Here is a 25,279-nt window from a genome sequence, read left to right as displayed (position 1 = left end):
ATCTCTTAAAATAAGTTAATATTAGTGATTTTGTTGACATTGTCTCAGGTTAAGAATTTACTTGGAATTTTAATTCTTTTGAGCCTGGTCATGACCAACATAAGAAGGGAAATGGAAATTAGCTAGTCATTTTTTTCCTTTCCTATTTTCTTTTTCCTACATCACTTCCATTCCTACTACCCTCAGAGAATTGGAGATGGCTGCTGCAGGGAAGCCAATTATTTTTATTAAAACTCTGAGATGCTGTTTAGTTTTGCCCTCCCTCCCTCCCTCATCTCCTCGCCCACCAAGAGTATTTTTCCTCTCACAGTGGAAATGAGATATCAGAGAGGGTAATTAATTGTGTCCGAGGACTGATGTCAATATTCATCTCTAGCTCAGCCACCGTAAAGAGCGTAATTATTTCCCCACTTCATGCATCTTATAATCGGGTCTCCCTGGCATGGGGAAATAACTCCTCTCGTATGTTCTGCACTAAATGGCCCATGTCTGACATACACTCTCAGAAGTGCTGTTTGGCTGAAGAATTAACAAAGAGGTGAAAAATGGGTGATTTTTTTTTTTAAATGCCAGAATTCTTACATGACAGCTTCTGAAAGTCATAATGCTTTGTAATCAGTATTTTGAAAAGGTTGTGCACAGAAGAGTGGCTTAGGAAATAATTTTTCTCTTGATTCCTATATTTAAGTCAGTCTCTCTTTTCTGTTCTTAGATTATATATTGGGTGGCTTCGGTAGTTTTTCAATCACTTTTGAACTGTCTCATGAAATGAGCATCAGGACTTCACCTCATGTAATCAATAGCTCTTGCCTTTCTTTGGCTCAGGCCCTTGTCCAGGGTTTTCCCCGCCAGTGTAAGGGAAAGAGCACACGTGGTCTGTTCATTTCCTCTCCTGACTCCACTTTTCTCCTTCTGGTGGTTGGCAGGTGCAGAGGGAGAGAAGATTAGGGGGAAACAGAAAGTCTTCATTGTATTGCCCCAATCCTGACTCTCTTACTTTGGTTGACTGTTTTGACATCTTCCCACTGTGGACTTCCACACTGGGCATTTCCCTAGTAGTTGACCTCTTACATCCCAGCTCCATCCACCCAGCGTTTGCTCAGAAGTTTGGTCAGAAGTGGGAAACACTTCTGACCAGACTGATATTCGAATAGCCAATATGGATCTGTACCGGATATTTCACTGTTGGCTGGATTCCATCCCCATGGTTTGGTGCTGCTGGCTTACTGTAGTAAGCATTTTAAATATCATCCCTATTTCCAGCCTTCCTTATTCTGGGGACTGTACTCCCAGCATATGGTCCTCCTGTGTGATCTTCTCTCAAGATGACTCAAGCCCAGTTACCTTCTATGGGATCACTTAGTCCAGTGATCGGCAAACCGCTGCTCATGAGCCACATGTGGCTCTTTGGCCCCTTGAGTGTGGCTCTTCCACAGAATACCACGTGCGGGCGTGCACGGACCATGTGATTGAAACTTTGTGGCCTATGTGCTGAAGTCGGTTTTTGACCTGGGCAAGTCAATTTTGAAGAAGTGGTGTTAGAACACTCAAGGGGCCAAAGAGCTGCATGTGGCTCGCGAGCCACAGTTTGCCGACCATTGACTTAGTCTATGGGAACTACACTGGCATCCTCAAAGTGCAGCACAGCCAGACTTCCTAGTAACTTGCTCATGAGAATAGCCAGGCACCATTATCCATTGTGGCCCCTCCCTGAAACCAGGGAACAGGTGCCAAGTTTCCCCAAAAACTCTTTAACCTCACCGTTCTCTAGCTGCATGGCAATATCAAAGCCAGCAAAGCTCCTCATTTGGGAGGGTTAGTGAACTGAGGAGAAAATATATAGCACCTTCTCTTCTTTGGAATTTCTGTGAAAACAATCTTCCCGTTTCAAAGCATCGCTCACCTTCTCCTGCAAGAGGAAGGGCAGCCAGCTGCTGAGCCTGTTTGGCTATATCTTGGCGATTCTATACCAGTGGTTCTCAACCTTCCTAATGTCGCCACCCTTTAATACAGTTCCTCATGTTGTGGTGACCCCCAACCATAAAATTATTTTCATTGCTACTTCATAACTGTAATTTTGCTACTGTTATGAATCATAATGTAAATATCTATGTTTTCCGATGGTGTTATGCGACCCCTGTGAAAGGGTCATTCAACCCCCAAAGGAGTCATGACCCACAGGTTGAGAACTGCCATTCTGTAAGGACATGTGTGATATCTTTATTTAGGAATGGTGGGCAAGCATCAGCCATTGTTCTCTGCTTTGGGGCCTCAGCCCAAACTCTGAGGAGACAACAGGAAAAGTCCCAATAAACATTGTAATAATCAAAGCAACCTCAATAGTCAGACCAGGCCATGCAGACAGGTATGTGCTTTAAAGCAGGGAACCCCCCCCCCCATTTTCTGTCTCAACAATATTCACTGTTGAATTCAGTTCTCAAAGTTTATTAGGCCTCACGAGTGTGCGCTATGAATGGGAAGGTGCTGTGCTAAGTGCTGCTGGAAGCTCAAAGGGGATTTTGTCCTTTAAGCATGCAATCAGCAAGATTATAGGCTAGAAGGTGTCAAAGGTAAAACCTTGATGAATCTGATCACCATAATAGCCATGAAAATTCACAAGAGAGAAGTTATTTTCAACTCAGAGGACCAGTGGAGGCGTTATAGTCTTCTATAGTAGTGTTTTTCATTCAATAAGGAATAAGATAGGTTGAGCTAAAGCAGGAGTTTTTAACTTGAAAATCAGTAAGAAGCACTAGAAAAAGTTAATTCATTAATAAAATAACATTTTTTGTGTTTACTGAGTGACAGGCTATGTATTATTTGTAGACATGCCAGTTAATTTTCAAAATAACCTTGTGAAAAACGTGACATGACCATCTCCATTTAACTGTTAAGAAAACTGAGATGTTGAGTAGATCAACATGACCAAGGTCACACAGCTAGTAATGACAGAGGTGGGATCTGAGCCCCGGGTTCCCCCCACTGTAAAGCCCATATGTTGCAATCTCCCTACAAAGCAAAAACCCACAAAAACACGAGTTCTTAAATGAAGGAAAATGCCAGCTAATAACCACCATATGGATGTGAACAAATGTTACAGAGTTCAGTTCAGATTATCCCTCCTCCTCCCTGGATAATGCTCACCTATGTTTCTGAGCCTCTGTTCTCATACTCTCAGATAGTCTCCCCTTTCTTTTATGCTCAATTTAATTCCCTATATTTTCAAACCCTAATATAACACTTGCCACCCCAAAGACAGCACCACCTCCAACATCCCCACGGGTCCAGGACCCTTCAATTTCTTATCACTTATTATAATTCCTGTTCAGATCCCTGAGTAATGAATGGCATACACTTTCTATTATTTCTTATTTACTTCCTCAGAGAAACTGTAAGTTCTTAGAAGATGGGACTATGGTTTAAGTCCCCCTTGTGTTCCTTGCAGTGCCTGCACATCTGCTGATTGGTTACAGGGTGAGGGCTATTTTTATAGTGGCATTAATCGCTGGTACATAAGGTTCTGCAAGAAAGATTTGACCTTCCGTTTTGCAAAACTCGTGGCAGGATAAAACTGCAGGGCTGAGAGAATTCTTATGAGTTTCAAAGGCACCACGATATAAGGCAATGGAAAGGATGCGTGTAGTGCCGGAGTCATTACATAGGCCTCCACCAGGGAGAACGTGGGGCTTGACGAGAGCCAAAGCGACAGCAGGGAGAATCCAAAGATTCGTAAGATTAGACTGCACAGAGGAGTGTGAGGAATGCGAAGGACCGTTGTTTTTGTCTCAAGTGTTTCCCTTCTCAGCAAAGGAGCCAAGAGAATATGCGAGTTCAGAGCTTCCCTTCTGTTCTCCAGCTTTTGTGACACCCCAGCAAACGCAAAGCATTGCACGCGCATGCATTCCTCAGCTGAACAGGAAGAACTTGGGAGGCGATGACAAATGCTGCACAGAGCCTCCCTGGCATCTGAGATGGTTTTCCGAGAGAACACGAGCTGCTATTTAGTGGATTCTCAGAGGACATCTGTAGGAGGAGCTCTCCATAGCAAATATGTACACTCTCACCGTCCCCACAGTGCAGATGCCGAGACTGTGTGCAATCTGGTGCAAACCAAGGACGATTAAGGGAGGGTTCAGGAAGTCTTAATGAAAACTCAAGATCATATGCCTCGTCCAGAACACTGAGTGCTAATTATATAAATCATATGTGTTATTTTCAAGATATCATAGAGAATGAACTGCAGCAGAAGGGAACTCAGGAAGGCAGCAGGTTGGGGTAAAACAAAGGCATTATTTCTTTTGTGAGGAAGTAAGAAGCTTATGGGAATTGCTCATCTTGAAAACTATGACGACATCAGTCTTAAAAATGTCACAATCCAAAATACATCAATATTCAAACAGCAGTAGAAACCCAGATATGGCTTTATTGAGAGTCTCCCCCACCCCCACCCCCATCCCCAAATAAAATCTTAGTCACATGTCTTTACAGCTAAGGAGCCATGGTTGCTTATCTTCTTGGTTGAGATATTTATTTATTTATTATTTTACTTTATTTTCTTGGTTGAGATATTTAGATTTTGCTCAGCACATGGTTGGCAAAGTAATACTTGCCAAATTAATTCAAATCGGCTTGAATAGGAGCTTACTCATGTGGATCTCAAACTGGATGAAACCAATTAATAATACATGTCAGAATTTTAAAATAATAAACAAAACACAAGAAATGTGTAAGAAAAGTCAGCCTTTTGACACAATCTCCTTTCTCAAGCATGGAGCAGTGTCCGTTTGCTCCGCCCTTGCCAAGGAGGTGGGAAGGCTGCCAGGTGGGAAGTGGCTGGAGAATGACAATTCTTTTGTGAGCTCATCTTTCGTGTGTGTGTGTGTGTGTGTGTGTGTGTGTGTGTGTGTAGAAATCATCCAGTTTTGAAAGGCACTTCACTTTCCTGGGTTCTGGGACTACCTTTGTTTGGTCCTTTTTCTATACTTTCTAGTATAATGTGTGTATTGACAGTCAGATCCTGCCAAGCTCCCCTTGCTCCAGAGCTTGCTTAAGGCCTTTAGGATGCTCTGAAGATGGTCCCTCCCCAGTCTAAGATGAGGCTATTGGTCAGCCTGAATAGCCCCAGCTTCAATCATGGCCACTGCTCTTCCTTCTCCCCTTATTTTGGCCATGCTTGTTCATCTCTTAAGCCTTTGCTTCAACACATAATTCACAATTTAATGAATTAATTCAACAAGATAATGCTTTTATGACATCCAGGGGAGACAAAGACAAATGCGCTAAGAGTTTCACAGACTAGAGGCAAGAGCACAAGTACTGGACAGGGAGACACAAATAATGCTAAGGGTGTGCACAGGATGGCAGGATATGCAGATGAGGGGGATTAGCCAGGAGAGCAGATAAAAGCATCAGAATGTTTTTCCACAGAGAATGATGTGTGAAGTGAGTTCTGATAAATGAGAAAAGGGCATTCCATTCATTCATTTATTCATTCATTCATTCATCGATCAAATATTTCCTTAGCACCAACTAAACATTGGCATTTGACTGGTTGCTGGGAAATATCAGAAAGCAAGAACAGATGTAGAAGCGCCAATCCAGACAAACAATTTTCCCAACAAAAGGAAAGTTCTTTAAATTCTAAAATGAGTCTAATTTCCAACAACTTTTTCTCTACCAGCAGGAGTAGAAGATGGGAATTAAGTTTGCCATTTAAAGGTTGCTATTTTTTTTTTTTCCAGCTCAAATTGTCTCTTGTAGATAAACTTAATCTCTTTTAAGTACCTACCTAGTCAGCCTTTCTGAGTTTTTCTTCTTCCCCTTCTCTTTTCTTTCTTGCCATGAAGCGTCAGGGCACAGGGGGGATTTATTTAACCCACTGAGTGTGGTTCAGGGAAGTTAGTCTGGCCTAAGCAGTGTCCTTTGTTGGGTCCTGCTCAGCTTGTCTCACCTGGTTTCTGGGAATTGCTTTCTGTCATCGTTTCATCTACTGTTGATCAGTGTGTAGTATTTGGTCTTGACTTAGAATGTGTAATGTCCACATTGACCTCCTCTAGAAACTCTCCTTATGCCCCCCACCCCACGCCTTCACTACCGTATGGTCTGTGTCCATGGGTTATGTATATGAGTTCTGTGGTTGATCTCTTCTCATTCTTCATCCACCCCTGCCTCCCTTCAGATTCGACAGTCTGGTCCATGCGTCATGCTTCTGGATCTATTTTGTTCATCAGTTTATTTTGTTAATTAGATTCCATATGTGCGTGAGATCATGTGATAGTTGTCTTTCTCTTACTGGCTTGTTTTACTTAGCATAGTACTCTGCAGGTTCCTCCACGCTGTCTTTTTTTTTTTTTTTTTTTTTTTTTTTTTTTTTTTTTAACTGTTGCATAGTATTCCATGGAGTAAATGTACCACAGCTTCTTCATCTATTCATCTATTGATGGGCACTGGTCTGTGTCCAGATCTTAGTTATTATAAATTGCACTGCTATGAACATAAGGGTACATGCATTCTTTCTGATATATTCCTAGAAGTGGGATCCCTGGGTCAAGTGGAAGTTCCACATTTAATTTTTTGAGGAAACGCCATACTGTTTTTCATAATAGCTACTCCAGTCTGCATTCTCACCAGCAGGGTACTAGGCTCCCTTTTCTCCACATTTTTGCCAGCACTTGTTATTGTTGATTTGTTTATGGTAACCATTTTGGCAGGTGTGATGTGATACCTCATTATTGTTTTAATTTGCATCTCTCTGATGAAATTGTTATCAGGGTTATCTCTAGTTAGTCTTCAGTTGATAATAATTCTGGATGGTTTTTTGTATTTTAGTTGTAATTCCAGTTTGGTCCTGGGAGAGTATTAGTGTAACTTCCACTTACTCCATTGCCATTTTGGAATTGACCTTCTTACTTTAAAAAATGGGTTTTAAATGGACTCACAGAATTCTACTTAACAGTCTAACATCATTTGTTGTGACATTAAATTAAGCATATAGTTATTAAAATAAAATTTGTCCATGCCCTAAAATGACCTGTGTGCCTCCTTAAGGATGCATATCACACCTCTCCTCTCTGTCTGCTCACTAGCATCTCCTTTTTTGCTGCAAAGGCACTTCAAACGCATTCAGAACTCAGGCTGCACCGACCCCAGTCATCTTTACCAGACTCTCCCTTGGTTCCAGGCCACTGCAGTTGCCTCCTGATCAGGGTTCTGTGATGTTTTAGGCACTGAACATGTCAACTGGAGTGCTGTGACAACAGAAAGAATCCTTAACAAGACCATCCTGCACCCCAGCTTCTTTTAATACAATACTCTTCCCCCTTTATACCTACTGGCCTCTCTCAACCCCTTTTGTGCCTCACAGTCCATCTGATCATAGGATATTTTCACATGCCAATTCCTCTCCTTTCAAATTGCTTCTCTCTTTTATGCACTCTTTAGCTCAGGTACTTGCTACTCCTTCCTACTCCAGGTCTCAGCTCAATTACAGCCTCCTCAGGGAAACTTTTTTTATTTCAATAACTAGGTCGAATTCATTTATTTTCAGTTTTCTTACCACCTCAACTTTGTTTCATCCCACTTACAACTTTAAATGTATTTGTGAGATTACTTGGTTCATGCTCAACTCCTTCACTAGACTGTAGGGCAGGATCTATGTCAATTTTGCTTTCTCTCGTAAAATCAGCGCCTATCACACAGGACAGGCTCAATAAATATTTTCTCAAAAATAAGTGAATTCATTCGTGAGGTTGGAGCATGAGAAAGAGACTTAGGGTGCAGAATTTGCCAAGGAAAGAGATTCAATGAGAACCAAAATTTAAAATTTCCCAAGAACAGGTTAGAAAAGCAAGGAATTGGCTAGGAAGCTCCTCTCAGCAACTCTTTAAAGATTGATTGATTAAAAACAGAATCAAACATTGACTTTGACACATGCTTCAAAGAAAAGAGGAGGGAAGGTAGAAGTAAAGAGACAGATATTGATCAACAAGAGCAACCGTTGAGAAATTGAAGGAAGCCTGGAAGGAGAGTTGAAAAATAGGTTAGAGGTAGTGTCAGGGAGTAAGAGCTGACTTGCTGGGTTCATTTAATCTGAAGAATCAATGACTGAGGTGTCATTTAGCAAATGCCATTAATATCCCACTGTGCAGACCAGAACAAGAGAAAATGGAATGAAATTGCACCTAGACAGTTCTGTTTGATAAAGAAAGGTCTTCTTGTCTTTATGGATGATTAAACCATGGAATGGACTAATAGGGAGGGCTGTGATGAATCTTACTTGGAGGTTCTTTAGGGATGGAAGAGACAACCATTTGCCTGGAGGTGATAAGCAGCTAACTGTTAACTCCTTTGAGGTTTTGGAATTGGCGATTTTCTTGCTAAGGATTTTTTTCTCCACCCTTTCTGCTCAAATCTATTCAGAGAGGCAAAAATATTATCTAATAATACATTGTAGTAATGGACATGCTCAACTATTTCCATCTAAAAATGCATATAAAAGTCTTCCAATGGCAAGGCCCCCTTTTGTTGCCACCCTGCCTCTCTTATCCTCTTTCTAGGCAAAGCTCTTTAAAGATTTGTCTGTTTGCTGACCTCACATCTCTCTTTGTTCTTCTACCCACTGCAAACTGACTCCTTCCTTCTTCTCTGAAGTGTGTATCAATACTAATGATGTCCTCATTAATATATTCAAATGTGTACTTTTTTCTTTTTCTTTTTAAAAAATATTTTTATTGACTTTAGAGAGAGGAAGGGAGAAGGGGAAAGAGAGAGAGATAGAAACATCAATGATGAAAGAGAATTATCAATAGGCTGCCTCCCGCACACCCCACACTGGGGATTGAGCCTGCAACCTGGGCATGTGCCCTGACTGGGAATTGAACCATGACCTCCTGGTTCATGGGTCAACACTCAACCACTGAGCCATGCTGGCCTGGCTGTACTTTTTCTTTTTAGAACTTTTAAGAATAAACAGCACTTGAACACACCCTCCTTCCTGAAATACTCTTTTCCTCAATTTTGTTGTTGTTGTTCTTCTATTGTAGCAAAATATATATAGTAAATAATTTGTCATTTTAACCATTTAATTTTTTTTTTTCTTATTGGTTTCAGAGAGGAAGAAAGAGGGAGAGAGAATCATTGATTGGCTGCCTCTAAAGCTTTGTTATTTTAATTTTTTCATTCTCCTTGCCACATCCTGTTTGCCTCATGATTAGTGAGTAGCTAAACAAATTCAAATTATTTACCTTTACTACAAAACTGTAAGTAAGATCCTTGAAGCCTGGGAAGCACACCTTGTTCAGAGTATTATCCCAATACCTGGCACCCCCTCTACGAGGCCCATTGAAACCATTTTATGCCTGTGGGAGAAGGCAAGGGAAGCAAGAAGGAATTTTCCTTCACGTGTGGAGCAGGAATTTTAATTCAGGTGATCTGATTCCAAACTTTATGGTTTAACTTCACCAACTATCAGTAATTATTATATGTATTTACAAGTATTTTAAATATATGACATTTACAAATAAACCTTAGTTTTCTTGAAGGGCTTTACATAGCGGCTTATGATTGGTGAGCAATTTACCTATCGATGTAATGTGATAGCTTGTGTGTCTTTCCAGTGGAACTGTAAACACTGGGGCCAGGAGAGTATTTTGTTTAAAACCCCCTCTTCTCCCAGGATATAATTCTATTGGGATATAATTGACAAAGCTTTATGTTATTTTTTCCCCCCTCAAGTTGGCAGTTGTATTTTCCTGAACTAGATTTTATTTCTCCCTTTGCTCACTTAGCTTCTTCCTATTCTTTCTTTTTAAGTATATTTTATTGATTTTTTTACAGAGAGAAAAGGAGAGGGATAGAGTTAGAAACATCAATGAGAGAAATATCGATTAGTTGCCTCCTGCACACCCCCTCCTGGGGATGTACCCACAACCAAGGTACATGCCCTTGACCAGATTCAAACCTGGGACCCTTCAGGCTGACACTCTATCCACTGAGCCAAAGCAGTTAGAGCCACTTGTTCCTATTCTTAAGATCTCAATTTGGAGGTCACTTCTTCCGGAAGTTGGTTAGATTTTCCTGACATCTCTTACTCTGATGTCATTGTCTCCCTCAGTGGTCCCTAAATTTCATGATTGGTAGAGATAAGAACTACCATGTTTATTATATATTTCCAGCCCCAGCATGTAGTAGGCAATTGTCAGCTATTTGAACAGCAATGACTGTTATTGAGTGAAGCTATAAAGAAGTATAAAAGACATCTAAGTATCTTTATGCTGACAGTGGATACTAGAGGTTGGAGATAATTGACTGTCTGGCCCTCGCTTTTGTGTGTGTGGTGTCGAAACACTATATTTTATTGAGAAATAGTAAAAAGTAATGACAAGGGTTTTATGGACAATTAACTAGATTTTTTTCAAAACCCTATTTGAGACAGCTAGAGGGGTACATCAGCTTAATTGATATTTATCCATTCAAGATAAAGTCCTATCAAGGATTGTTTAAGTGAAACCCAGGCTTTCTTTTTTAATTAAAAAAATAAGGGAAGAAAGAGTTCTCATGAAACAAACAGAGTTGCTTCTCTCTGTTATTTATAGAGCGTGTAAATTTCTTTGCTCTTGCTCTTGAAACTATCAGAGGGAGGCTGTAATGGCCTGCCCTGGTGCTGTCTGTGTTCCAGGCATCTTGGATGTATGTACTTACTTTGAAATAGACAGCCTTGCTGCATTTCACAGGGCGAGCAGTCTTGTTGATGACCCAGCTGTACTGAGCAGGGTAGGAAAGGACAGTGTGTGATGTTATACATTTTTACAACATGCCATTCTTGTGAAATACTCCCAAGCCCTTGTTTATAAAAAGGACTTAGAAGTGTTTTCTAATAAAAACCCCATTAAAAATATTTATCCTATATGATAAAAGCCGAATATGCTAAGTGTCAGGTCATCCAGTCATTTGTTCAACTAATTAAAGCGTAATCTGCTAATAATATGCTAAGGTCTGCTCAACCACTCTCTATGATGTGCACTGACCACCAGGGGGTAGGTGCTCCTACTGGTAGGTTAGTTTGATGCTGGGGTCCAGCTGATTGGGACTGAGCAAGATGGACCAAACATGCCCCAAGTCCTCTCTTGGTCCCTCCCCGGCTGGCCAACCTCCCGTGTCCCTTCCCTCCCTGATTGTGCACTGGTGGGGTCTCTTGGCCTGGCCTGTGCTCTCTTGCAATCTGGACCCCTCAGGGAATGTCAGAGAGCCAGTTTCCCACCTGATCTTGCAGGCTAGATCAGGAGACCCTACTGGTGCATGAATTTGTGCACTGGGTTTCTCTCTCTCTCTCTCTCTCTCTCTCTCTCTCTCTCTCTCTCTCACACACACACACACACACACACACACCCTATCTAATAAGAGACTAATATTCAAATTGACCGTACTTCTGCTACACCCATAAGCCATACCCACCAGCCAATCAGGAGCAGGTATGCAAATTAACCCAACCAAGATGGCTGTGGCCATGGAGTGAGCAGGAGGCTTGGGTTTCCCCACCAATGGAGGAAGCCAAGCTTCCCGCACATCCTGGTCAGCTGTGGACTCCACTCAAGGCTACAAAGTTTCAATTATAGAAGATAAATAAATCCCAGATACTGGGGCCTCTGCTTGGTTTGCTGGTGGGCATGGCCAGCTTGCAAACCATGACAGGCCCCTCGCCTAGGCCACCCCACGCTTCAAGGGAACCCCCACCATGATCCAGGACACCCTTCAGGGCAAACCAGCTGGCCCCTGCCTGTGCACCAGGACTCTATCCTATATAATAAAAGAGTAATATGCAAATTGATTATCACTCCAACACACAGGATGGCTGCCCCCATATGGTCAAACATCCTGCCCCCATGTGGACACAAGATGGCTGCCACAAGATGGCCAGCAGGGGAGGGACCAGGCCTGCAGGGGAGGGAAGTTAGGGGTGGCCAGGCATGCATGGGAAGGCAGTTAGGGGCAATCAGATTGGCTGGGGAGCAGTTAGGCATCAATCAGGCTGTCAGGGGAGTGGTTAGGGGGTGATCAGGCTGGCAGGCAGAAGCGGTTAGGGGCAATCAGGAAGGCAGGCAGGCGAGCAGATGGGAGCCAGCAGTCCTGGATTGTGAGAGGGATGTCCGACTACCCGTTTAGGCCTGATCATACTGGGATAAGGCCTAAATGGGCAGTTGGACATCCCTTGAGGGGTCCCAGATTGGAGAGGGTCCAGGCTGGGCTGAGGGACACACCCTTCCCTCCTCCCCCGTGTACAAATTCGTGCACCTGGCCTCTAGTGTGAGTGTGTGTGTGTGTGTGTGTGTGTGTGTGTGTGTATACATATACATATACATATACATATATATATATATATATATATATATATATGCAAAAGTAGGTTTACAGTTGTTCATATGGACATTAATAAATGATAATACAAAAATGAACTCTGTGTTTTGTGTACTCAGAACAATAAGCCTACTTTTATATCTGTATATATGTATATACAGATTTTATTTTTCAGATTTTATTTTGTAGTATAAGATCTTAGTCTTCAGTTTCTTCATTCTTAAAATGACCTTAAGATCTTGATGTTTGGAGATAATACTTCAAATAGGTTTTATGTCTAAGAAATATATTGTTTGAATTATTTTTTATGAGACTGTACTTTAACAATAATTTTAAAAAATCTTAAGAGCCAGATATTAAGCTTACAAAAATACCTTCAAATCAGTTTTAAAAAAAGAGAAATGGGGAAAATGGATGAAGAAAGTAATTTTCAAAAAAATACAACCAATGGTTAATAATGTGAAAAAATTAAAGTACACTTGCAAAGCAAGTGCAAATTAAGACAATAAAATTGAGTAGAAAAAGAGCAAAGATGTAAAGATAAAACTTTTTTACTCCCCAATATTGGCAATAACAATGGTTAATAGTTATTGAGTTCTTACTATATGCTAGATACATAGTTCTTTACCTTCACCAGTTATCATGAAAAACATTTGTGGTAAATATTGTTAACTCAAAGTTTATAGATGCATTGAAACAATGGACAGTGGTATATGCTAGAATGATGGGATTCAAAGAATGTATTACTTGGAAAAGCATATGATATACCTTGAATGGAAAAGGACTGCAGGGAATGACTCATAATTTGAGGTGTATTTCATCTAAAGAGCAGCCTGTGCACAGAGGAGCAAAAAAAGTTGAAGAATGCTGCTCTTTTTAAAAATTTAATATGTTTATTGATTTTTTATGGAGAGGAAGGGAAAGGGATAGAGAGTTAGAAACATTGATGAGAGAGAAATATCGATCAGCTGCCTCCTGTACACCCCCTTCTGGGGATGTGCCCCCAACCAAGGTACATGCCTATGACCGAAATCAAACCTGGGACCCTTCAGTCTGCAGGCAGATGCTCTATCCACTGAGCCAAACCAGTTAGGGTGAAGAATACTGCTGTTGATGGTGAAGAAGCTATGGCAGAATGAGGATGAAGAATTGTTCAAGGATATACAGCTAGCAAGAGACAAGCCAGAGAGTTTGATACAATAACCATTATCACTAAACTAATGTGTGAACTATTAGGTGCACAGATGCTGGCACAAATAGCTATGTGGCTTGATTGCTGGTTATAAATATTCTGGAAATCAATATTGGTCTCATTTTTTGGGTTACAGAACATAGCTGTGTGACAGATGATCATCTTTGCTTCTTTGACTTAGGAAACTTCTTTGTATCTTTCTCCTGTATCCTTTATTGTTATTTCAAAAATTCCTGACCCAAGGACATGTTTCTTTTGATTTGAGAGAGAGTGAGAGTGAGAGAGACCCATGTGAGAAAGAGAGAGAAAGAGAGCTATGTGAGAAAGAAACATTGATAGGTTGCCCCCAGGACACACCCACACCAGGGATATTATCCACAATCTAGGTATGTGCCCTGATCTGGAATTGAACTTGCAACCTTTTGGTGCACAGGATGATGCTCCAATCAACTGAGTCACCCGGCCAGGGTTCCTTTATCTTTTTTTGTATTACTAAGTAGTATCACTATAACTGCATCTTATGATTTTATATCCCATCTCAATATATATCATCCCAAGAATTCACTTACCTAGGTACTCCTCTTTGTTAAGTATCCTATTTAAAATCACTTTAATCTTAGAATATCACTCTATCTTCAGCTTAATTACGCATAGAATACATAGGTTTAAACAAAATTATTACTGGGCAGATACATAGAGATCATCAGTCATTTAAATTTACTGTGAATTACTTATCATCTCATGAGTCACCCAGGAAGAAGAGTCATTGGGAAGGGGGAGCTTCACAGTGATGGAGGAGATTGATGCAATGTGTGTGGTGCTGTCTTGGAAGACAGCATGCTTCTGGGATGTGATGAAGAGTATGGGCATTAAGGGTGCAACAGAGGAGCAGTGGGCCTCCAGAAATTAGAGCAGGAAGAGAAAAGACTCCCAGTGGGCTGAAATGACCCCCCATTAGAAGACATTGGATTGTACAAAAGCCATACTTTACAATTGTGCCCAGAGGCAGTTCTCGCCTAGATGATCCCAAGGTGCTGACTCCTCACTTGGGGATGGCATCTTTCCAGTGCCTTCTTATTAAACATATCGATGAGGCAATCTAAACCATCAAGAGCAGAGTTCCTGTACTTTTTTGCTCCTCTTTAGATGAAATACACCTCAAACTATGAGTCATTCCTTAAAGTTCTGCCCCCATCTTTTCTACTCAAGGTGTATCGTATGCTTTTTCAAGCTACACATTTTCTACATCTCATCATTCTAGCATACACCACCATCCTTAGGAGTATCCCTCCTACGTGCACCAAGAGAATTTCTGCTCTAGATAAAGAGAAAGAACTTGAGAAAAATATGACAAATCAGAAACTTCTGAAACTCAAAACCAAACAAAACAGCGGCGTAAGTCCTGAAAGACAGATGCATTCTGATCTGCTCTCCTTCCCTCCAGCCTCCCACTCAGCGTCTGGCACTCCTATTCCTTTGAGTGTAATTCCTTTGCATTAATGAAAATGTAACCCCTGCTACTTTATTTCTAGATCTATAAACAGTACCCAAGAATATTGTCATGGGCTATGCTTATTTGAATATGGATATGCTCTTATTTATAACTAGTGGCCTGGTGGAAGGATTCATGCACATTGAAAGGAAATTAATTAGAAATATTTTAATATTGCTATTTGTCTTCATAAAAGTGTCAACCAAATTCACTATCGACAATGACAGATTAAAACACATGTGTATGATTGGCACCAGTGAGAGCTTTATATGTATCACACATGCATGAGTCAACTTAGTATTTTATATATATATATAAAATAAACTTTCTTAATTAGACCTGCTTTCTGATTTAGCTAAACTTTTCCCAGCCCAGTGAAACACCCCAACTTCTCTTTCAGGTAATTGTCAGCAACACAGCATTAAATATCAACACAAAGAAGATTATTATTGTAGATCATGTAGGGAGAACAAAGGGTAAAATATTTAACTGCAGCAGTGTTTGACTATATTCTGTGCAGTGAGGAAACCTGAAGTCATTTTCAAGGTCCACCATTTCTTACTTCTTTTCAGTCAGGTCAAGTTTCTAAGCTTTCTAAATCTGTTTTCTGCCTAATGAAAAGAAAATAGGATTCCACTGAATCCCCTCTCTACCTACTCCAGGACTTCTGTGAGGATCAAATGAGATGAGGCATGGGAAAACGCTTCACAGACATGTACAATGTTTGTACCTGGCTATAAAGCAAGTCATGTTCCTGGGCTGAAGAAGCTGTAAGGAGGCTATTCACTAGGGAGAGGAAGCTGGGTGTTGCTATGTGACATCATTACTCAGTGCCCACAGTGACCGTTTTTAGGCTGGGCTGGGCTGGGCTGTGGGTTGCATTTTGCACCATGGGGTCTTGGCAGTGTCAGCTATGATTTGGTGGAGTGTCACTCTGGGGTGGTGGCAGGGCCTATGTCCCACTTGAAGGAAGCCAAGTGTTGCTTTGTAGGCTCCAGGTCCATGGTGCCATTTCTCTGTAAATGGCCACTGTGTGTCATGGCAGTTCCTGCATTGAGCATCTGCTCCCTGGTGGTCAGTGAGCATCATAGCAACTGGTCAGATGGTCTAACATTTAGCATATTAGCCTTTTATATATACATATACATATACATATACACATACACATACATATATATGTGTGTGTATGTATATATATATATGGTTATGTTAAATGATTTAACTTTATAATGGGGGTAATTCAAAATAAAAGTTTCTTTTTAAAAAATTCTTTTATTATATAAGTTTCAGATATACATTTTAATTTGACATCTGTATACACTTCAAAGTGATCACTGCTATAAGTCTAGTTACCATTCATCATTACACAGTTGACTCACTTCATCCATCCTTTAACCCCACCCCTCTATCAACCACTAATCTGTTTTCTGTACCTACATGATTGGAATTTTTCAGCTCCATTATAACCTTAGGGGACTGCAATTGTACTAGTATATGCAATCTGTCATTGACTAAAATGTTGTTATGTGGGATCTGGCTGCATAGACTTTTTAAAAACATATGAGATACCCAGCTGGTGTGGTTCAGTGGTTGAATATTGATTTATGAAATAGGTGGTCATGGTTTGATTGCTGATCAGGGTGAATGCCTAAGTTGTAGGCTGATCCCCAATAGAGAGTGTGCAGGAGGCAGCCAAACAATGATTCTCTCTTATTATTGATGTTTCTATCTCTCCCTCTGCCTTCCTCTCTGAAATCAATAAAAATATATTTAAAAAACTAAAATAATAAAAACAAGTGAGATTACATTGTATATATTAATATTTTGGATTTTTAAAATTTAAGAACATACCATGAACATCTTTCATGTCAGAATATACAAAAATAATTGATTCTATTTAATGACAATATAGTATTTCTAGTTTGAACATTTCATGATTTGATCATTCTTAAATTGATGGACATTCAGGTTGATCAGATTTTTGCCTTTAACTAAAAATATTGCCATGATCATCACATCCACTTACTTTGATATTCTTGTACAAGAATTTCTTTAGGATGTTTTCCTAGAAGTAGAATTTCTGGGTCAAAGATCGAGCATATTTAAAATTTTGCTAGATACTATGCTTAGAATGTTAGAAATATGGAAATGTTTCTTTGTCTCTTCTCCCTATCCCACCATGTCTTCTTAACAGATTGCCAGAGCCATGTTCTAAGCTAGGGTGTCTGAGGATGAACTGTTGTACGTATAAAGAAGAGTAAGCCAGCAATTTCTCTTGCATGGTACAAGAATGAGAATTTACAACTAGAGAGGGGAATATCGAATTTGTTATTGCTCAAGCTGTTGAAAAATTACTCTGCAAACATTAAAAAGTAATTTGATTTGTTTTCCTAGCCCAATTTCAAATGGTGTAGTTCTTACATACCTTGAGAAGATTGTCTCTCAGTCTCATAACTCACCTGCCTATTGTTCAGCTCTGGCTCTCTTTTTCTTTATTGAATCATTTTTCTCTTGTTGATTTTCTTATTTCATAATAAATAAAGGCACTGCTGACTCACTGCTGGGGTTTCTAGGCTGACTATTAATGGTTCTACTCCTATAAATTTTAATGAATTCTTAGAAATACCCTGGAGGTAAATATACAGGACCTTTTAAGAAAAAATATGTTCCCTTTTATTTGTGTCTGTCTTGAGTGTTTTTATCTACAACAACCCAAGTGACATTGGCAATTCTTTCCTGATTTTAATAAGTCTGGTATTTTTGTTAAAACCAGATTATTGTTTCTGCTTATATGTATGAAGCTCAAACTCATAAACTGACTTTTAGTTATTGTGTGAATTTCAAGTTAATATCTACAATTTTTCCCTCACTGATGTTTAACTCTCTGTGAACATTACTAATTCCTTAGTTTTTGTCTTATACTGGTTATGTTTTTGCTGTGTATACTCCCTAAATTACATAATTTTCCTTAGTTTGTTTTAATATAAAAGTAATACGTACTTACTAGAAGCAATTTAGAAAGTAAATAAAATGTTTAAAAAGTAAACATAACTCTACTCAAAAAATTCTGTTAATATTTTGTGCATTTATCTTAAGATTTTAATTTTTTAATTCTACACATTAAGTTATCTGTGTATAAAATTTCTATCTTTATACATTTACTTCACATATTTTAATATTTTTTACTGTGGTGAAACAGTAATATAAAACTTACCATTTAATAATTTTTAAATGTATTCTTGTGTGGCATATATACATTCATATTGTGGCTGCGATTACCATATTCATTCACAGAACTTTTTCAGAATTTAAACTGTATTATCTACACTAATAAAAGAGAAACATTCAAATTGACTGTACCTATACTTTACCCACAAGCCACGCCTACCAGCCAATCAGGAGTGAGTATGCAAATTATCCCAACCAAGATGGCTATGGCCACGGAGCGAGTAGTAGGCTTGGGTTTCCCCAGCAATGAAGGAAGCCAAACCTCCATCTGCTCTGGCCCTGGCCTTCGCTCAAAGTTTCAATTATAGAAGATAAATAAATCCCAAGAAAAAATGGCTGCTGACATGGAGCTGGAGAGAGCAGGAGGCTTGGGTTGCCCCCAGCAATGGAGGAAGCCAAGCTTCCTGGCCAGCCCTAGCCTCTGTTCAAGGATACAAAGTTTTAATTATAAAACATAAATAAATCCAGATACCAGGGCCTCTGCTTGGGTCGCCGGGAGGAGTGGCTGGCCTGCAAACTATCACAGACCCCAGGCTACCCCAGACCCCAAGGAAACCCCCATCCTGATTCAGGACAACTTTCAGGGCAAACCAGCCAGGCCCACCCATGCACTAGGTCTCTATCCTATCTAATAAAAGAGTAATATGCAAATTGACTGTCACTCCAACACACAAGATGGCTGCCCCCATGTGGACACAAGATGGCTGCCACAAGATGGCCAGCAGGGGAGGACAGTTGGGAGGAACCATGCATGGGAAGGCAGTTAGGGGCAATCAGATTGGCTGGGGAGCAGTTAGGCATCAATCAGGCTGGCAGGGGAATGGTTAGGGGGTGATCAGGCTGGCAGGCAGAGGGTTTAGGGGCAATCAGGAAGGCAGGCAGGCGAGCAGATGGGAGCCAGCAGTCCTGGATTGTGAGAGGGATGTCTGACTGCCCATTTAGGCCTGATCTTACTGGGATTGGGCCTAAACGGGCAGTTGGAAATCTCTCATGGGGTCCCAGACTGGAGAGGGTGCAGTGTGGGCAGAGGGACACTCCCTCCCCTCATGCATAAATTTCGTGCACTGGGCCTTTAGTCTCTATATATAAAAGCCTAATATGCAAAGTGTCCCCTCGGGAGTTTGGACTGGGAATTTGATTGCTTGCTATGATGTGCGCTGACCACCAGAGGCTGGCATGGAAAGAAGGAAGGCCTTGGCTGGCGGCCTGTGGCTGGCAGCCAGCAACCACTGGGGCCCCTACCTATGCACGAATTTCATGGGTTGGGCCTCTAGTTAAACAATAACTCCCCACTCTTCTCTCTCTCCAGCCCAAGGCAACCACCATTCTAACTACTGTCTCGTGAGTTTGACTATTCTAAGTACCCCATGTAAGTGGGCACAAAGTATTTTTCATTTTGTGTCTGTCTCATTTCATGTAGTATGTCTTCAAGTTTCATCCATGTTGTAGCATGTATCAGAATCCCTTCCCCCTCTTTTAAGGCTGAATGATATTCCATTATATGTACATACCACATTTTCTTACCTATATATCTCTTGATGGACACTTGGGCTGCTTCCGCTATTTGGCAACTATGAATATGGGTGTTCAAACATGACTTCTAATCCCTGATATCAGTTCTTTTGGGAATAAAAACAAATGTGGAATTGCAGAACCATTTAGAAATTTTATATATATATATTTTTAAAATATATTTTATTGATTTTCTTACAGAGAGGGAGAGAGAGAGATAGAGAGCTAGAAACATCGATGAGAGAGAAACATCGACCAGCTGCCTCTTGCACACCCCCTACCGGGGATGTGCCCGCAACCAATTGACATGCCCTTGACCGGAATCGAACCTGGGACCTTTCAGTCTGCAGACCAACGCTCTACCGCTGAGCCAAACCGGTTTTGGCAGAAATTTTATATTTTGAGGAAGTGCCATAGTATTTTCCATAAGGATTGCACCATTTTCTATTCCCAAAAATAGTGCATAAGAGTTGCAGTTTTTTCACATTCTCACCAACACATGTGATTTTTTGTTTTGTTTTGTTTTTAATAGTAGCCATTATAATGGGTATGAGCTGATATTTCATTATAATTTTGATTTGCATTTACCAGTTATTAGTGAGGTTAAGCTTCTTTTCTTATGCCTATTGGCCATTTGTATATTTTCTTTGGAGGAATGTAGTCCTTTGTTTACTAAAAATATTTTTTGAGTTGCATGAGCTCTTATATATCTGGATGTTAACCTCTTGTCTTGATCAATTTGGTCTGCTGTAACAATATCTTTGTTGGTCATAAAATAATCTTATTTCTCATTAACTTTTGGATGATAATTTCTCTGGATACAGAAGTCTAAGTTGTTTTATTTCCTCTCTCAGCACCTTACATATTTCATTCACTTCTTGCTTGCAGAGACACTAAAGAGAATTTGGATGTGATTATTATCTTTGCTCCTCTATACGTAGGGTGTTTCTATCTTCTAGCTTCTTTCAAGATTAAAAAAATCTTTAATTTTTAAAGATTTATTTTCAGAGAGTAAATGATAAGATAGTATTCTGAAAAGACTTGAAAAACAGGGATTATGTTATTGAATTCTTTTAGGTTTGTCATGGCAATTTGTTATTTGAATAATTTATAGAAATTTGCCATTAATGTATGGTAGTTATAAGAAATACAGGTAGGTTGATTTCTAATATTTCTGCTGCATTAAAAGAAATGTGCTGGTAAGATAGCATAGTTTCTGGACTGGTCAGTGTTTCTGTATTATTTTGGCCTTTCATAATGCATGCAGCATTCATTCATTCATTAACTCATTCAATTATCATGAACACATTTATTGAGGCCTCTACATGGCAGATTACATTAAAATTACAAAGAAGAATAAGAATTAGCTCTGTCCTTAGAGCTCGGAGTTTGGTGAGAGATAGATTTAAGAAACCTCTTTATTGTGGTATCCAATTTGAGAACCATAAAATAATGCTAATCAGGCTTCCCCGAAGAGATAAAATCTGAACAAGCTCTGAAGGGAGACGTGAAGTTGTGGAGAGTGAGTGGTGTGAGCCAGGGCAGGAGGATATAGAGATGTTGGGAGAACTGAGAATTGTTTAATGTGATCGGAGTCTCTGTAAATTGTGTGCATGGAGAAAGGGAATGGCAAAATAAAGGGAGAAAGTTGGGTGGGATCAGATGGTGAATGAAGCCCTTGAATGCCAGGCTACTGTTTGAATTTTCTCTCGGACTTGATGGACAGTGACAGTGGGAATGACCTCATTCAATCAGTGTTTAGAATAATTCTGGAATCAGTGAGGAGGATAGCCTGCATCAGTTGATACTACACTGACTGAATTAATTACCTTGCTTACTTTCCCAGGTGGTGAATGTATAAAATTGTGTTTGTTTGTTTTTTACCACTTAAAAAATAATATAGCCCCCTCTTATTATGAAGAAAAAAGCTAACCAACAATAAAACAAAGCAAAAAATAATGAGGATTAACCAATCTCTGAAAACAAAACAAAACATGTGAACTGAAATGATTTATCTCTATCAAATTATTATTTTTTATATCATTGAGGTTTTTATTCCCATGTAAGCATTCCACCATATTTTTAAAGACCTATGCCTTATAATAATGCGTGATTATATGCTCATCACATAGATTTTAAACTTGCCAAGATTCAGGACTGGTTTTTGGCAGAGCTAGCACTTAGGAGTTTACAACATAACGTGTCTGTCAAGAATAAAAGAGCTGAAGCAGACAAGCTTCTGCAAAGGCCTTTTACGCCACGAAACTCACTCTTCGTATTTTTCGTTCAGAACATTTATGAACAAACTTGGGAGATTTATAGTCATCCCCTAAAAGTGTGTACATTTATGGGTCTAGATGAAAGTAAAACTAATTTATAAGTGAAAATTGCCCTTCCACAGCGCTGAGAGTTGTACAGCTGTTTTGTCAGGGGCATTTTATTGCTTTTCTGTATCTTTGGATCTAAGTAGAAGCAAGGGGAAACAAATTATTTTGGTGCTTGGAAGGAATGCCAATCATTTTGAGAGAATGGGAAACATCAGGATTGGTTTTGTGTTTTATAAAAGGTCCCCCTCATCAAATGATTTAGACTCTATTTTGAAGAAACATGTTATTTCTGTGAAAGAGGATTTCCAACGGAGTGGTTGGAGAATAATCTATGTCCTCCTCACAGCCACACACAAAGAAATCAAAGAGAAATGTCTGCTTCCTTTCTCAATTCTTTAGAATCCTATTGACTAGGAGAAATGCTAATCCAATTCTTGAAAGAACTCATACTGATGTCTGTATATAATCATACGTTTTTTGTTTCTTTTTTTGATTTTTATTTATCTGTCCAATAAGTATTATGTGTGTGTGTGTGTGTGTTTGTGTGTGTGTGTGTGTGTGTGTGTGTTTTGGATTCTATGATCCAGCCCACAACTTGGACAACCAATGAGGTAAATCACCGGATGCTAGGCCACAAAAGAGAGCTTTTATTAGGGCTGGCAGCTGAGCTGCCCTGACTCCACTTGCAAAAGTCGCAGAGCCCAGGCTTTTTCTTAATCTACTCGACCAGTGTCTAAGCTCTCTCCAGGAAGAGTAACTTGTCAAGGCAGCTGCAAACATTGGGGTAGGGAAGTCCCCTTCTGCCACCAGAATATGAGACTCTGAGTTCCTCATGGCTCTCTTAGGGGTGGGCAGAGTTGCTATATTCAGGGATAAGTCAAAGAGAAATGATAGTCTCTCCGGGAGGATTATTTTATAATCTGAGTTCAATAGATATTTGAAGTAAATCATGGTCAAAATCCTCAGGGTTATTTGCTGTTGAATTTCTTCTATGACATTCTAATCGGTTCCCACTTGAATTCTTCCTCTAGGAAGGAGCCTCCTGGTTCCCCGGGCTGTCTGTGATTGCGCTTGGTTAGACACTTAGACCTTTCCCCCTGCTTTTGTCTGGAATCTGTTCTTTCAACTTTCAACCTGTTTGTCCTAGTCAGAATACCGAGAAGAAGGCAGGGATGTTCAGGACATTAGGAAATTCAAAAAAGAAATTATTGTTATTATTGTTGTTCTATGAAAATACTCAGAAATTTAACTTCATCTACTTGATATGCATATTCATAACAAGCCATTACTTGGAAGGGAACTTCTCAGGCAATAACAAATGGTCCTCTTTGTCCTCGATAGTGATTTTGAATTTAAAGCAGAATGACAAAAAGCATTTGGCTATCTCTTCTAACAACAGTAGGAAACAGACATAACAGGCATTTGGATTTTCCCTCTAATTTACTTTGAATTATTGTTATGTGTCCCTGAGATTTAGGGTCAGGCTACTTCTATCTAGCAGAGTGGGAGGGATAAACTGATACTTTTGTAAAAAAGTAAAAATGTAAATTAGCCTTGGCGGGGTGGCTAAATTGGTTGGAGTATCATCCTGTATACCAAAAGGTTGTGGGTTTGATTCCTGGGTAAGGCATGTACGGAGGCAACCAATCGAAGTTTCTCTCTCACACATCTCTCTCTCCTTCCCCATCTCTCTCTAAAATCAATAAACATCTTTGGGTAAGGATAAAAAATTGTAAATTAAACCTATCACTCACTTGCTTAAAATCCCTTCAATAGCTTCTCATTAGATTTAAAATAAAATGTGAGTGCTTTGTTATGACCCTCTGTGGTCTCACCCCTGTTTATCTCTCAGTCCTCACCTCTTGCTCCAGTCACATTGATGTTTTCTTTTTTAAATATATTTTATTGATTTTTTACAGAGAGGAAGGGAGAGAGATAGAGAGCCAGAAACGTCGATGAGAGAGAAACATAGACCAGCCGCCTCCTGCACACCCCCCACCGGGGATGTGCCCGCAACCAACGTACATGCCCTTGACCGGAATCGAACCCTGGACCCCTAAGTCCGCAGACCGACGCTCTACCACTGAGCCAAACCGGTTTCGGCCACATTGATGTTTTCTATTGCAATGCACCAAGCTTTGTTCCTGCCTCGGGGCCTCTGCATTGCTACCTCCTCTGCCTGTAATGCTTTGCACACCTCACTCTCTCCTTCTTGTCATTCAGATCACAGCTCCAAGTATTTCCCTTCAGAGGTCTTTCCTGACTGCCCTGTTTACAGTAGTTCTTCATCTCTATCCTTAGCCCTTGCTTATTCCTTTACTCTTCATCACTACCTGAGATGATCTAATTTAAATAAATAGATAAATTAATAAAGTATCCATTCAGTAGGTTTTCTTTCACTAAAATCCATTAGGTCTGGCCTGTGCTGGCTTCCTTCACTACTGTATCTATTTTTAGTTACTAGGCTCCCAGAGTAGATATTCATTAATAATGTGTTTTTATTCATTTCATGATGTTTATTGAGCTCCTCCTATGTGGTAGATGAGTAGGGAACATAATAGACTAAGTCCCTGCCCTCATGGAGCTTCAATTCTATGGGGCCAGTTTGGGGGAGAAGTCAGACTGTCTAAATAAATGAGCAAGGGATTGCCAAAACCGATTTGGCTCAGTGGATAGAGTGTCGGTCTGCGGAATGAAAGGTCCCGGGTTTGATTCCAGTCAAGGGCATGTACATTGGTTGTGGGCACATCCCCGGTGGGGGGGTGTGCAGGAGGCAGCTGGTCAATGATTCTCTCTCATTGACGTTTCTGCCTCTCTATCCCTCTCCCTTCTTCTCTGTAAAAATTCAATAAAATGTATTTTTTAAAAAAAATAAATGAGCAAGGGATAGAGTGAGATAGGACAGAGTGAAGAGGTTTGGAGGGTCAAAAGTGGGATGGGGGCCAGGGGAAGTCTTACTCACATTTGATGAGAGACTTGAAGAGAGTGAGGACACAAACCTTGAAGGTGATGGTGGTGGTAAAAGAATGTCCTGGGCAAAGGCTTTGAGGTGGCTGCACACCTGGTGTGTTGGAGAAATAGCATAGAGACTGGTGCCACTGCAGCAGAGAGAACAGGGGAAGTAGCAAATGCCAGAGAGATGGGGGATCAAGTCAGAGCTAGTAGGAGGAAACCTTC

This window comes from Pipistrellus hanaki (assembly GCF_964339955.1).
Source record: "Pipistrellus hanaki genome assembly, chromosome: 4".
Classification (NCBI taxonomy): domain Eukaryota; kingdom Metazoa; phylum Chordata; class Mammalia; order Chiroptera; family Vespertilionidae; genus Pipistrellus; species Pipistrellus hanaki.
This window is presented reverse-complemented; position numbering follows the sequence as displayed.